The following is a 15,947-nucleotide window of genomic DNA, read 5'->3' on the forward strand; positions in this document are numbered from 1 at the left end:
ATCAGGCCCATAAAGAATAGAATTTGCCAGGCAAATGTAGGGTCCAAGCTTGTAGCCTTTACTCGGGCAGAACTTCCGTTGACTTCACTAACTGTGGGACTTGGTGATCAATTTTTGAACATGTTTGTTCATAAATTTTTCTTTCAGGAAAAAGTATTAATGAAAACATTTCGATTAAGAAAGTGAATTTCCAGGTGAGGAAAGATACAAAAAATTATTTTCCTCCTGGTTCTGAGCTTCATATGTACAAATGTCACATCCTTGGCAGGAAAGCAGTCTGGCCAGCACAAGTGCAAAGTGGGGTGTTTTTTTTGTTTTTTTTTTAAAGGGTACTTCATGTCCACAAATTCCATTCTCTTTCTAGATGAAAACAGGCTTCTCATGCCTTTGTCGTCATTGGAGGAAATGGCAGCAGGGTGGGAGACTTTATAAACTGCTTTCATTGATTTAGTTTTGTCAGTCTAACAGCTGCCTTCCAGCTCTGTTCTCCTTACCAACGTCAGTGCTGTCGTCACTCCAATTTTAAAAGGAAGATAAAAGGTATCTCTTTTTTTTAAATAAGTGTCCAGTTCCAGGGATGAGTGTGTACATAGGAACCTGTCCAGTTAAAATCAGGGGTTTACCTCGTGTATTAAAATTCAGGTGTCGCTGATGGGGGACAAAACTTAGTCTATGAGTTACGTCTTAAGGGAAAAAGACACATTTAACAGTATTAAAGATATTTTTTTAATATGTGGGTTTTTTTCCCAAACCCACTTCATTTATAGGGTCTTCCAAAGAGTGGCTAGTTCAGCAATGGTGCTTATTGAATTTATAGCCTTGGAGTGTTCATAACAGTGTATACAAATGGATGAAGCCACTGAACTAAGTTATTCAGATGAAAACATTCCAGGCTTGAGTCATTTAAAAAGACAGCTATTTCTATATTCCATGTGTAAAATACACATTTTTCTAAAACGTGGCACTGTTTTCTTTGTTTCACTTTGTTTTTCTCTGATTTGCTAAACTAATGAGGTGTAAATAATTATTTTATTAAGTCAATTGCTAATGTTCAGAACGGGGCTGTGATACTCCCATCTTCCCGCCTACTTTTGTCTGGATTCGAAGAACAGTTGGGACCACTTTCTGAATATATTTTGAAATGTTTTATAAATAGAAAAATTAGATAATTGTACCAATTTTTTCTTCCCCATACAATTGTATTATATCAGCTTGCCCTCTAGTTTTAATCAGTTTACATAAGTTTATTTCTAAATAGAGTAATGGACTGAAGATGCCTGTGGCAGGTAAGGGTCATAGGAATATGCATGTCTGCATCAAATTAAAAGAAGGTAGGATTTTTTTCTTTATGACAAAAAGGGTTAGATGTCGTATGATCAGTCATGAGATAATTCTCATGAGTAACTATTGGAAGATTTTTTTTTGTTTAAATTCAATCCATTGTGACTCAATAGAAACCCAACAGATAATAACAACTTAGCACTAAATGCCATGGAAAACCATAACACAGTTTATGAAGTTAGGTCAAGAAGATTTTTAGAAAAAAATTACAAAGAGTTTTGCATAGGAGAACTGTTCAATTTTTTAGAGACTTATTTATCTTCATATCATTCAGTTGAAAAAACAATTCTCAGTAGTGATATAAATGTCATTTAGTACAGCTGTGTGCATTTTCAAACATAGTGTATTAAAATAGCATTGAGACAAAAATGCTTTTGGCCTGTGTTAAAAATTGGTGCATATTTTTTTCCGAATGTCCCATGACATCTGATCTTAGCTACATTTCCCAGTTTAGTTTGAAGCATAGGATTTTCTATCTGATCTAAATTTACTTACATAAATTGCTGTTTGACTGATAATTCAGTTTTATACAAGTTCTTACACTTGTATCCTTTGCATATTACTTTATGGACAGTTTAAATTTAATTAAATGTGTTTCATTGATCTACTTGTTCCACGCACTGACTGCTTCTCAGTTAAACATTCTTAAATTCCTTCCACTAGAAATCATATATTATCTTTTTATGTTATTTATTTTTCAGGGTTGCTTTTACAAACGTTTACTGCGTATGGTGGTAATGTAACCCTTCAGTCATTTATCAAAAATATTCATGGAAAATCTGATTCTGTTCTGGGCTGTATTTTGTCAGTGAATTTGGTAAATTCTGTTTTTTTTAAACTATAGCCAGGAAAATAAATCTCCAGTTTACAACTTCATTTGTAAAGATTGTACTACAAATGAGCTTTAGTTAAATTTTAGACTTGGTCATTAGTACACGGTTAAATATACATTGCTGCGATGCTGATATCACATTTGCTATTGGTCTTCAAATAATCTATGAAATAAAAAGATTAAATTAAATCTAAAGAGCAATTAATCCTGAATTTTTACAGTACATAAAACATGGTACATAAAGACCATACACTGTCTTTTTGTGTGTGTGTGTGTGTGCGCGCATGCATGAATCCTGGACTTTGGGTGGGGATGGATAAGCACCTTGATCTGTGTTCATATTCTTTGGTACACAGATGATTTTACAAACTCTGGGCCTGATCCTGTGAAGTCTTACCCATTTAAGTAATCCCTTATACTCGTTGCAGTCAATGAGAATACTTGCATGAGTGAGGCTTTATGAGATCTGGCCCAACTGAGAATCCAAGACCAATATCGAACTTTATTGATACAGTAGATGCAAGAAAGAGCCCAGTCCAACTTCCATCAGAGTAAATGGGAGACTTTCTGCTGACTTCTGCAAAGTGGATTGGGCTTTTAATCTGCATATTTGATACCTCTGATTTATTTCCTTTTTGAAGAAGGTGATTTTCTTTTTTAAAGAGCCTGATGAGTAAATTTGATTAATTCTCCCAGATAAATCAATAAAGCTTTATAAGCCAATAATGGCTCATGAAGCTCTTGTGCCAAATCCTCACTGGTGTAAATCTGTGTAACTTCATTGATTTCAGTGGAGCTATGGTAATGAACTCCAATTGAGGATCTGGCTCCTTATTTCCTCTACTAAAAATAAATTACATGGAAAATGATCTTACTCAGGTTGAACATCTTGCCTGCCAGCTGAGTTGGAATGCAAAGATGCAATGCAATAAAGTGTTTTGTATTCTAATACAGGAAAACTCTAGTGATTAGTTATGCATTTTTTTAGAAATAGCCCTCTTCAGTGAGTGAAGATACTGAAACTGAGTTATCTTCTCTTTCAGTTGGATCTCCCAATTTATCTTGCCATGGTATGTTGGTGTCTGGCTGTAAATGGGGCAATCATATTCACAATGTGGAGGAAAGGTGTCTTCATTCTGTCTTTCAAACACGTCCATAAATTCTTGGTATCTCACAGGAGGGAAACAGCTAGAAGTTAGGAGGCCTGTTCTGCTACTCAACCACATGCAGCCTCCAAACTACCTGTAACATGGGTGGGGTGTCTGTCTGGGGATCCCGGGAACTCGGGACTGGGGACCAAAAGGTAGTTGGTTCAGCAGTATTCTGAGCTAAATATCACAATGTGCTGCTGCCAAGACATACTCAGGTCACACTTGGCCAACTAGGGGATTCCAAGTATCACAGGAAAGCCTGGGGACTGGATTGGGCTGAACTGAAGGGGTTCATGGTCCCCGATTACTGCTTCCCAGAACCATAGTTTCCTGACTGATAGGACCAGAGACAAGCAGTGAGCCACTGATTGTCTTGACCAAGTCAGGGCAGTCTTGGGCTGTATGGGGAGACCAAGTACGTGGACTACAGTGGCATCCAAAAATTATCCCCTGTCCCTGAGTTAAGCAAGGAAAAAAGCTTGTTGTGACTGGGGTCCCAGTGGGGAGCCAGCTGAGGTCACTCAATTAGGGTGAACTGCAAAGAATGGGGCAGACAAACCCCAAAGCTGGTGGATAAATCAATACTTAGATTTACCAAGCCAGCACAAAACAGCTTCTTTATTATCTTACTGGTTACTCAGAAGTGCAAACAACACAGTTCCCTTGAAGCAACCCAGCCTCAGGCCTCCATCCAGGTACTCATGTTAAATATGATGAAAATTTCTGAAAATCTTATTTCATCATATAAAAGAAAAGGTTCTACCAATCCCAAAGGATTGGACACATTACCTCCCAGGTTAATGAATATTCCAGATCTTACCCAAATACATGCCACAACCAATTCTTATTAACTAAACTAAAATTTATTAAAAAAAACACAGAGTCCGGTTAAAAGATCAATATACATACAGACATGAGTTCAATTCTTGAGGTTCAGATTCATAGCAGAGATGATGAGCTTTGTATTTGCAAAGAATTCTTTCAGAAATAGTCCATAGGTTATAGTCCAATATTTATATTTCAGGGCAATCCAGTTAGAACTGGGATCTCAATCCGTGTGGCTTAGGCTTCCCCTGCATGAAACCTCAAGCAGATCTGAGATAAAAGGATCAGAACCCAATGGTCTTCCATACAGTTTTCTAGACTTCACTTGACCGTACAGTCCTAGGTAAACAATAAGTTTCTGATGTAACCTTCTGTTTCCTGAACACCACCACTAATTAGTTACACAACTTAAAGTAGGGCAATTTATCCATTAGGCAGTTTATCACAAACTTTAAAGAGACATATAAACAATGACATTATTTCACCCAAGATTTATCTAAATGTTAATATTCCCTTTTGATCTCTGAATCATTAGCTACAGTGACAGACAGGAACTGTTTGTTTACATGGGTAGCATCTAAGAAACACACAATTAGTATCACTTCTAACTAGGGCTGTCAAGCAACTAAAAAAAGTAATCGCGATTAATCGCACTGTTAAACAATAATAGAATACTATTTATTTAAATATTTTTGGATGTTTTCTACATTTTCAAATATATTGATTTCAATTACAACACAGAATACAAAGTGTAAAGTGCTCACTTTATATTTATTTTTTATTACAAGTATTTGCACTGTATAAAAACAAAAGAAATAGTATATTACTTGTATAACCTAATACAAGTACTGTAGGCAGTCTCTTTATCATGAAAGTTGAACTTAAAAATGTAGAATTATGTAAAAAAAAAACCCAAAACCCCCTGCATTCAAAAATTAAACAATGTAAAATTTTAGAGCCTACAAGTCCACTCAGTCCTAATTCTTGTTCAGCCAATCGCTCAGACAAACAAGTTTGTTTACATTTGCAGGAGATAATGCTGCCCGCTTCTTGTTTACATTGTCACCTGAAAGTGAGAACAGGTGTCACAAGATATTTACGTGCCAGATGCACTAAAGATTCATATGTCCCTTCATGCTTCAACCACCATTCCAGAAGACATGCATCCATGCTGATGATAGGTTCTGCTTGATAATGATCCAAAACAGTGTGGACCGACACATGTTCGTTTTCATTATCCGAGTCTAATCCCACCAGCAGAAGGCTGATTTTTCTTTTTCAGTGGTTCGGGTTCTGTAGTTTCTGCATCGGAGTGTTGCTCTTTTAAGACTTCTGAAAGCATGCGCCGCACCTTGTCCCTCTCAGATTTTAGAAGGCACTTCGATTCTTAAACCTTGGGTTGAGTGCTGTAGCTATCTTTAGAAATCTCACCTTGGTACCTTCTTTGCGTTTTGTCAAATCTTCAGTGAAAGTGTTCTTAAAATGAACAACGTGCTGGGTCATCATTCGAGACTGCTATAACATGAAATATGTGGCAGAATGCAGGTAACATAGACATGGGGACATACAATTCTACCCCAAGGAGTTCAGTCACAAATTTAATTAACGCATTATTTTTTTAACGAGCATCATCAGCATGTCCTCTGGAATGGTGCCCGAATCATGAAGGGGCCTATGAATGTTTAGAATATCTGGCATGTAAATAGCTTGCAATGCTGGCTATAAAAGTGCCATGCAAATGCCTGTTCTCACTTTCTGGTGACATTGTAAACAAGAAGAGGGCAGCATTATCTCCCGTAAATGTAAACAAACTTGTTTGTCTGAGTGATTGGCTGAACAAGAAGTAGGATTGAGTGGACTTGTAGGCTCTGAAGTTTTACATTGTTCACTTTGTCAGGCCTGGGTATGTTTGTATGTTTAAATGATCTGGGAAATTAACAGAGGTAGCTTGCTGAGCAATCACTATAAATAAAATTCAGTTTAAAATTTCACGCTTTTATGGTATTCAAATATTAAGGAACTAATAATATTATATATTCTCTCTGCTGATTTACTGTATCATTTGGCCCTTGCATATCTTCTAATTCTGAAACCATTTGTGTGATACAATATGTTAAGATAATTCATACATCTTTATGGTTTCTCATGATCATGTGTGCATTTGTACTCAGACTGTTTAAATAATCATAGCAGTTCTGAATAAATTTGCCATGTAGAATGAGAGAGTTCTAAATGCTTTCAGCTTAACGTCTAGACATAGTTGGATTCTCAGTTCTGCCAATTTCTTAAAGAAACGCAACTACAGCAGCAGCCAACACCAAGTGTTCCTGAGCCAGGTAACAGATCAATTCTTGCAGATGTTGCCATTGAAAAAGGGGGCTGTTTGTGACTGAGCCCGTGTGAGATGACGCATAGCACTAAAACCACTGGGAACATTGGCCTGAAGAGAACAATATTGTGTCATTGCATCAGACTACAAAGCCAATTAATGCTTGAGGCTACTAAGGTGATCTGTGACTCAGTGACTGTGTATTGTGGACTTGAGATAATAAAATTAATGATAGGAAAATAAAAAAATGCTCTTAAAAATTCTAACATGGGACTTGAATTATTCAGAAAAATATTTAAAATTAAACCAGACAGGCTTGAATCATTGTTAACAAATTATAAATGTCAATGATATAGTCATTACTACATACACATCACATACTGTACTAAAGATCCTGGACAAATATTAGCAGATCAGATGACGTCAGTTTGAAGCATGCACTAGACATATGAATCTGTTTATGCAATTTGTGGTCACATTAATTTAGGAGGTTTTGTTGACAGTATCATAAAGTGCCCATACTGTGCAAATCTGTCTCACATCTGGCAATGTGATAGGAATGGGGTGAAAGTTAGACATAACACAAATATCAACATGTTGGCTTTCTGTGCGCAAATCACGCACTAAAGGCCAGATCCTCAGTGGGTGTAAATTGTCGTAGCTCCATTGACTTAAATTAAGCTACAACAATTTACAGAAGTTGAGGATCTGGCCCTACTGTTCTGCTTGAATGTTATTTATAACTGATTCAACTTTTGAATATTACAAGCTCTGTAATGAAATATAATTCACCTATTTCATCTGCTAAACACCCTTGGGCACATAGAAGGATACAGTTTGATTTTGTAAAAAGTAGTATTTCTAAATGGAAGCAAGTGTCTGTATTAGGTTCATGAGAAATATAAACCAAATCAGTAATAACGTTACAGTATAGTAGAATATATTTTAGATGTCTTTTTTAAGATCACAGTAACATTCTAATTTTACTTGATAAAATTGTATGTGGTTAGGTGTTGAAAAGACACATTTAAAGTCACACAGGTCTTTGCACTACGTATTTTAAAAAGCAAATGAAACAGTCAAATTCTTTAAATCTGGGACCTAAATTTGCACATGGTATTTGAAAGTGCTGGGATTTGGCTCCAGAATAAATATATGAAAAGTCTGACACTTGACATTTACTGTTTCATGTTCCCAAATATTTGAAAAACACTGTCAGATGGCAAACGTGGAAAAACAGAGAGAAAGACCCTTTCGTGTTTTTTCTAATTTACTTTGTTCTGCAGGATAGTGAAGTCTTGTTTTCTCCTAAGAAAAGCTACATCACAGTAAAAAAACAAAACAAAACAACAACAAAAAAAACCCCTGGAGATGTCACATTTGCTCAGTGCACATGTAATGCAATTAGTGCTGCTTTGAATATTAGAATGTGCCATGCAGTATACTCCCCCCACCCCCCACACACTCTCATTTCACTTCCTCAACTTTTCCTTTATTTTCAGCACTTTTCAAGGAGTTCTTTGTTTCTGTTATGGGGTCCCTGCCCCGCCAGTTTTTTGAAATAGAAAGATCTATTCTGTGAATGCTGATGCTATGTGAAGTTGAGGCAGATTGCTCAATAGGACAGTGATTGGAACTATTTTTTAAGGTGCTCATTTAATAGACTATCAGGGTTGGAAGGGGCCTCAGGAGGTCAGCTAGTCCAACCTCCTCCTCAAAGCAGGGCCAATCCCCAATTTTTGGCCCAGATCCCTAAATGGTCCCCTCAAGGATTGAACTCACTACCCTGGGTTTAGCAGGCCAATGCTCAAACCACTGAGCTATCCCTCATTTGTAGCAATTGGAAAACAAAATTTGAATCAAGCAAACCATGTTGTTTTCAAGGTTTGTTAACATTTTATAATAAAATTGAAGTAAAATTTGACACCTAAAGTCAATTTGATTTTTAAAATGTCAAAACAAAACATTTAGATTTTTTTAAAGTTTTTTTTTCTTCTTTTAACTGAAACAATTTGGCCAATTCAATATGAATTCAAGAAAAATGTTATGGGACTTCAATCTGCATATTTCCATGGTGAAAAAAAAATCTTCACCCAGCTGTAATATTTATTAGAAAAGTACTGCAGTCTGAAATTATTGTTTGTAGTGTTGTCGTAGCAGTGTTGGTCCCAGGATATTAAAGAGACAAGGGGGACGATGCAATATCTTTTATTGAACTGAAGAAGAGTTCTGGGTAAGCTTGAAAGCTTGTCTCTTTCACCAGCAGAAGACTGGAATTAGGCATTCTCAGGAACAAAATTAATTGTGGGATGAAATCGTGGCTGTGATGCCTACATTTCAAAATGTATGTTCTGCAATGTACAGTGTTACTTAAAACTTCAGAAAGCTCTAGATCTGATTATACTAAATCCAAACATATATATGCAACCTAACTCTTGAACAGTTTTTAATAAAGCTTTGCTCATTACCAGGGGAATTATTTCAGAAAAATTCTTGGGTTGGGGGCAAAGTTGTGTCAGCATATAGAACAGTCTCTGTCCCAAATAGCATCATGAATGAGAAAAGTAGGGCTGTCAAATGATTTAAAAAAATCATGATTAATTGTGCAATTAAAAAGATATAATTGTGCAATTAATTGCACTGTTAAACAATAATTGAATACCATTTATTTAAATATTTGTTGATGTTTTCTACATTTTCAAATATATTGATTTAAATTACAACACAGAATACAAAGTGTACAGTGCTCACTTTATATTTATTTTTATTACAAGTATTTGCACTGTAAAAAAACAAAAGAAATTGTATTTTTCAATTCACCTAATACAAGTAATGTAGTTCAATCTCTTTATCATGAAAGTTTTTGAAATTAAAAATGTAGAATTATGTAAAAAAATACATTCAAAAATTAAACAATGTAAAATTTTAGAGTCTACAAGTCCACTCAGTCCTACTTCTTGTTCAGCCAATCGCTCAGACAAACAAGTTTGTTAACATTTGCAGGAGATAATGCTGCCTGCATGATCATTTTCATTATCTGAGTCAGATGCCACCAGCAGAAGGTTGATTTTCTTTTTTGGTGGTAGATGTTTTGTAGTTTCCACATTGAAGTGTTGCTTTTTTAAGACTTCTGAAAGCATGCTCCACACCTCGTCCTTCAGATTTTGGAAGGCACTTCAGATTCTTAAACATTGGGTTGAGTGCTATAGCTATATTTAGAAATCTCACCTTGGTACCTTCTTTGCATTTTGTCAAATCTGCAGTGAAAGTGTTCTTAAAATGAACAACATGTGCTGGGTCATCATCCGAGACTGCTATAATCATAGGCACCGACTCTGAAGCATGTCCTCTGGAATAGTGGCCAAAGCATGAAGGGGCATACAAATGTTTAGCATATCCGGCATGTAAATACCTTCCAGTGCTGGCTATAAAAGTGCCATTTGAATGCCTGTTCTCACTTTCTGGTGACATTGTAAACAAGAAGAGGGTAGCATTATCTCCTGTAAATGTAAACAAACGTGTTTGTCTTAGCGATTGGCTGAACAACAAGTAGGACTGGGTGGACTTGTAGGCTCTGAAGTTTTACATTGCTTTGTTTTTGAGTGCAGTTATGTAACAAAAAAAATCTACATTTGTAAGTTGCACTTTCACAACAAAGAGATTGCACTACAGTACTTGTATGAGGTGAGCTGAAAAATACTATTTCTTTAGTTTATCATTTTTACGGTGCAAATATTAGTAATAAAAAATAATACACACTTTGATGTCAATCGCAAAACAGAATACAATATATATGAAAATGTAGAAAAATATCCAAAATATTTAATAAATTTCAAATGGTATTCTATTGTTTAACAGTGTGATTAAAACTGCGATTCATTGCGATTAATTTTTTTAATCACAAGTAATATTTTGAGTTAATTGTGTGAGTTAATTGTGATTAATCGACAGCCCTAGAGAAAAGCTAGGGAATTATTGCTTTCCTAATGTTCAGCATCTGAGAGGGAGCCTATATATTTATGAAAAGTCTGGTGGTGGGAGGCAAAACCAAGGTTTTTTGTGGGGGGAATCTGCCCCCCTTGTCCCATTGCAAAGGGCACCCCTGTTTATCAGAGATGACATGGAAGGCATAGAAAGAACAGTTACTTACCTTACAGTTACTTACCTAAGTGTGATCCTTTGAGATGTGTTGCCCCTATGGATTCCGCTCTTAGGATGCACAGGGTGCATGTGCAACAGATCAGAGTCTGTTGGCCAGCAGTGTCTGTTGGGGCTGCATCTGTGGCCTAGCTACCTGTGCCCTAGCCCCACCTCAGGCTATAAGAACATAACATAAGAACGGCCATACTGGGTCAGACCAAACGTCCGTCTAGCTCATAGAATCATAGAATATCAGGGTTGGAAGGGACCTCAGTAGGTCATCTAGTCCAACCTCCTGCTCAAAAGCAGGACCCATCCCCAATTAAATCATCCCAGCCAGGGCTTTGTCAAGCCTGACCTTAAAAACTTCTAAGGAAGGAGATTCCACCACCTCCCTAGGCAACGCATTCCAGTGTTTCACCACCCTCCTAGTGAAAAAGTTTTTCCTAATATCCAACCTAAACCTCCCCCACTGCAACTTGAGACCATTACTCCTTGTCCTGTCCTCTTCCACCACTGAGAATAGTCTAGAACCATCCTCTCTGGAACCACCTCTCAGGTAGTTGAAAGCAGCTATCAAATCCCCCCTCGTTCTTCTCTTCCGCAGACTAAACAATCCCAGTTCCCTCAGCCTCTCCTCATAAGTCATGTGTTCCAGACCCCTAATCATTTTTGTTGCCCTTCGCTGGACTCTTTCCAATTTATCCACAGTATCCTGTCTTCCAATAGTGGCCAATCCCAGAGAGAATGAACAGAACAGGTAATCATCAAGTGATCCATTCCCAGTTCCTCATTCCCAGCTTTTGGCAAACAGAGGCTAGGGATACCATCCCTACCCATCCTGGCTAATAGCCACTGATGGACCTATCCTCTGTGAACTTATCTAGTTCCTTTTTGAACTATAAAGGGCCGAGCAGGCCCAACTGTCCCTTCATAGTTTCATCAGTGCATAATCCCAGGGAAGTAGGACTCCTTAGTAGCAGGGACTGAGAGTGGATTGTGGAATCCATGTGGTGAACACATCTCAGAGAACCACTGCTACTGTACCACTGTAAGTACTGTAGAACCACTGTAAGTACTTTTTTTTTTCTTCTTTGAATGATTGTCTACATGGATCCCACTCTTGATGACTATCAAGCACTTGTCTGTTGGGAAAGATGTGTGTGTGTCTAATAGGCATAGCCAACTATTAATCATAGAATCATAGAATCATAGAATATCAGGGTTGGAAGGGACCCCAGAAGGTCATCTAGTCCAACCCCCTGCTCAAAGCAGGACCAATTCCCAGTTAAATCATCCCAGCCAGGGCTTTGTCAAGCCTGACCTTAAAAACCTCTAAGGAAGGAGATTCTACCACCTCCCTAGGTAACGCATTCCAGTGTTTCACCACCCTCTTAGTGAAAAAGTTTTTCCTAATATCCAACCTAAACCTCCCCCACTGCAACTTGAGACCATTACTCCTCGTTCTGTCATCTGCTACCATTGAGAACAGTCTAGAGCCATCCTCTTTGGAACCCCCTTTCAGGTAGTTGAAAGCAGCTATCAAATCCCCCCTCATTCTTCTCTTCTGCAGGCTAAACAATCCCAGCTCCCTCAGCCTCTCCTCATAACTCATGTGTTCCAGTCCCCTAATCATTTTTGTTGCCCTTCGCTGGACTCTCTCCAATTTATCCACATCCTTCTTGAAGTGTGGGGCCCAAAACTGGACACAGTACTCCAGATGAGGCCTCACCAATGTCGAATAGAGGGGAACGATCACGTCCCTCGATCTGCTCGCTATGCCCCTACTTATACATCCCAAAATGCCATTGGCCTTCTTGGCAACAAGGGCACACTGCTGACTCATATCCAGCTTCTCGTCCACTGTCACCCCTAGGTCCTTTTCTGCAGAACTGCTGCCTAGCCATTCGGTCCCTAGTCTGTAGCTGTGCATTGGGTTCTTCCGTCCTAAGTGCAGGACCCTGCACTTATCCTTATTGAACCTCATCAGATTCCTTTTGGCCCAATCTTCCAATTGGTCTAGGTCCTTCTGTATCCTATCCCTCCCCTCCAGCGTATCTACCACTCCTCCCAGTTTAGTATCATCCGCAAATTTGCTGAGAGTGCAATCCACACCATCCTCCAGATCATTTATGAAGATATTGAATAAAACCGGCCCCAGGACCGACCCTTGGGGCACTCCACTTGATACCGGCTGCCAACTAGACATGGAGCCATTGATCACTACCCATTGAGCCCGACAATTTAGCCAGCTTTCTACCCACCTTATAGTGCATTCATCCAGCCCATACTTCCTTAACTTGCTGACAAGAATACTATGGGAGACCGTGTCAAAAGCTTTGCTAAAGTCAAGAAACAATACATCCACTGCTTTCCCTTCATCCACAGAACCAGTAATCTCATCATAAAAGGCGATTAGATTAGTCAGGCATGACCTTCCCTTGGTGAATCCATGCTGGCTGTTCCTGATCACTTTCCTCTCATGCAAGTGCTTCAGGATTGATTCTTTGAGGACCTGCTCCATGATTTTTCCAGGGACTGAGGTGAGGCTGACTGGCCTGTAGTTCCCAGGATCTTCCTTCTTCCCTTTTTTAAAGATTGGCACTACATTAGCCTTTTTCCAGTCATCCGGGACTTCCCCGGTTCGCCACGAGTTTTCAAAGATAATGGCCAGTGGCTCTGCAATCACAGCCGCCAATTCCTTCAGCACTCTCGGATGCAACTCGTCCGGCCCCATGGACTTGTGCACGTCCAGCTTTTCTAAATAGTCCCTAACCGCCTCTATCTCCACAGAGGGCTGGCCATCTCTTCCGCATTTTGTGATGCCCAGCGCAGCACTCTGGGAGCTGACCTTGTTAGTGAAAACAGAGGCAAAAAAAGCATTGAGTACATTAGCTTTTTCCACATCCTCTGTCACTAGGTTGCCTCCCTCATTCAGTAAGGGGCCCACACATTCCTTGGCTTTCTTCTTGTTGCCAACATACCTGAAGAAACCCTTCTTGTAATGAACTATACTAATTAACTAATGAACTATACTATCCTAACAACGAATCACACAGTGTTCAGAATAAGTGGATTCTGCTAGGGTTCCATCTCACAGCCATAGGTGTAGGGGTGCCAGCTCTCCAGGATTGGCCTGGAGTTTCCTGGAATTGGCATCCATCTCCCGGTGACTGTTGAAAGGAATACAGGAAATTTTAATAGAATATTTTAAGAAAATGACATTATGTCATGTTGGGGGGGGGGATATCTCTCGGAATAGCTTCAGTCAGAATTTGCAACCCTACACAGGTGGTTAGAAGGACGGAGGGATGATTGGGCTTCCTCTGCCCTTAATATCTGAGAGGGGGTAGGTGGCATGAGGATATCTAGGGTGAAGACACACCAGTTGCTTTTGGACAAAAGAATCTTATCTGACATGCCTGGAACACGTGCACACCAAGAGTGGAATCAATGTGGATAAACACTGTAAAAAGAATTTGAGTTTTGGGGTGGGTGGGCACTTTGATGAAAGTTTTTTGTACCTGAGGAGCGTGTGTATTTGTGTCTGTCTCCAGCTCCGATGCCCCACATTAATGACTATTTCCTCCCCCAATTGTCTAATATTTGTGTCAACAGACTTTATCATAACTGTTATGAGAATAAAAGTCTATTGGTAATCTGGGTTGCTAAAACTTTTCTCCTGATAAGCATTTTATTCTAGGCCTGAGTTGTATGAATATAAATGGGAAGAACTGCATTTTTAGTTGGTACACTTAGGCATACAAAATCTACAGGACACGCATATATGAGGGTAAAGATTAGAGACATGGTTTTATTGTGTGTGACCATCTGTTTCAGTACTCAAGAGTATTTTCATTTAGGGCTCGATTTTCACTCCTTAATGTAGTTGACTGATTTGCATGGTTTAAGGTACTGGGGAGGCTAAGCTTGGCAAAGTACACATATAGATGTTACAGTTATTTCCAGAAGTGCAATTAAAGGCCCTATGTGTTTGAAAATATTTCTTAAGAGTTTTGTGCATGGTATTTTTTTATGCCTTGGTCCCCAGTTACATACTTAGGACAAATTCTGCCATCCCTCCACAAGCTCTCACTAAATGGTTCTGCATTTCTAAATAAAGAAGTTTCTTCTGACATTAAGAAAGGCGAGGAGAAACATTAAGTTTTCAAAAACTTGTGTTTACTTGTCTTATACCTTCATTCCTTCTTCTTTGAACAAATCTGCAACTGCTAATTATAGTGTTCTCATCAACATAAAAATAGTTTCTAGCCATGTTCAGTAGCTAGAAACAGATTTTAATTACACTAGGAACACAGTGAGAGGTGCCTTTATAAAAGTGTATAATCATAATAATGGGTCCTTTAATGGATTCGCTGGAAGATGCTCTTTGTAGTTCTATTGAGCGGAGACTAGAAAGATCCAAAGCTCTTTAAGTTCTCCTCCAACATGCCTTTTGTGACTTTACTAAAATATGTCCTTCAGAAATCTCTTCAAACTAATCTGATCTCTGGGGAAAATGATTATTTTCACTTTCGCTAAAGGTTATACAACTTCATAGTCTTCAAGGGCTCAACAAATAGTATCTCTATCCAAAGAAATTCTTCCCACAGAGTGAACTATTTTTGTTGTAGTGCCTGATGAACAAAGCTACTTCTTTAGGGGAAAAAATGAAGTGTGAACACTGCAAAACAACACCTCAGAGCTACCAAACACGTTGCCTAAAATTCTATCAAGACCAATTTCAAAAGAATCATCCCCGTCAGTAATTCTTTCCCTAAAGCTGTGTGTTCACAGTGAATCTGCCTCTTTTCTAATTTTCCCCACAGCTTATTAGTACCAACCCATATCTCTTAAGGCAAGGCAAAAACAACAGATCTTCAGATCTGGGAATACAGGATATAACATGTAGGACTGAAAGCCAGGACACCTGGTTTTACTTATGGAAGTAACATGCTGTATTACCGCAAGGTAGATTACTAAACCACTTTCTGCCTTACTTTACCCATTAGCAAAATTTAGTAGATTACTATTTACAGTACCTAACAGGGCTGTTGTGCATCATAGTTAATCAATTTTTTGAGATCACTGGCCAAAAAGTGCTCTATGAAACTTATCCTGCTTCAGTTGAATATAACCCATGTTGGCAGAACAAATGAATCAAAGTTCTTGCTTTGTTATTTTTGAATTTGTTTGAAACACAATATAAGACAGTACTGTATTGATCAAATGTCACAGATTTATTTGCAGAAACTGACTTATTTTATTTTATTTTCATGTTTATTTTAGAGTTCTTCCAGAGTTTTGATTTAGATAACATTTTGCAGTA

The 15,947-nt window shown here is 38.3% G+C and overlaps 1 long non-coding RNA gene across 1 annotated transcript in view; it reads left to right on the plus strand.

Annotated features, from left to right (window-relative positions):
• LOC140911185 (uncharacterized) overlaps window positions 1–15,947 on the plus strand; it is a 466,388-nt gene that overhangs the window by 143,724 nt on the left and 306,717 nt on the right. The gene's annotated exons all lie outside the window — the stretch shown is intronic.

Source organism: Lepidochelys kempii, chromosome 5, assembly GCF_965140265.1.
Source record: "Lepidochelys kempii isolate rLepKem1 chromosome 5, rLepKem1.hap2, whole genome shotgun sequence".
Taxonomy (NCBI): Eukaryota; Metazoa; Chordata; order Testudines; family Cheloniidae; genus Lepidochelys; species Lepidochelys kempii.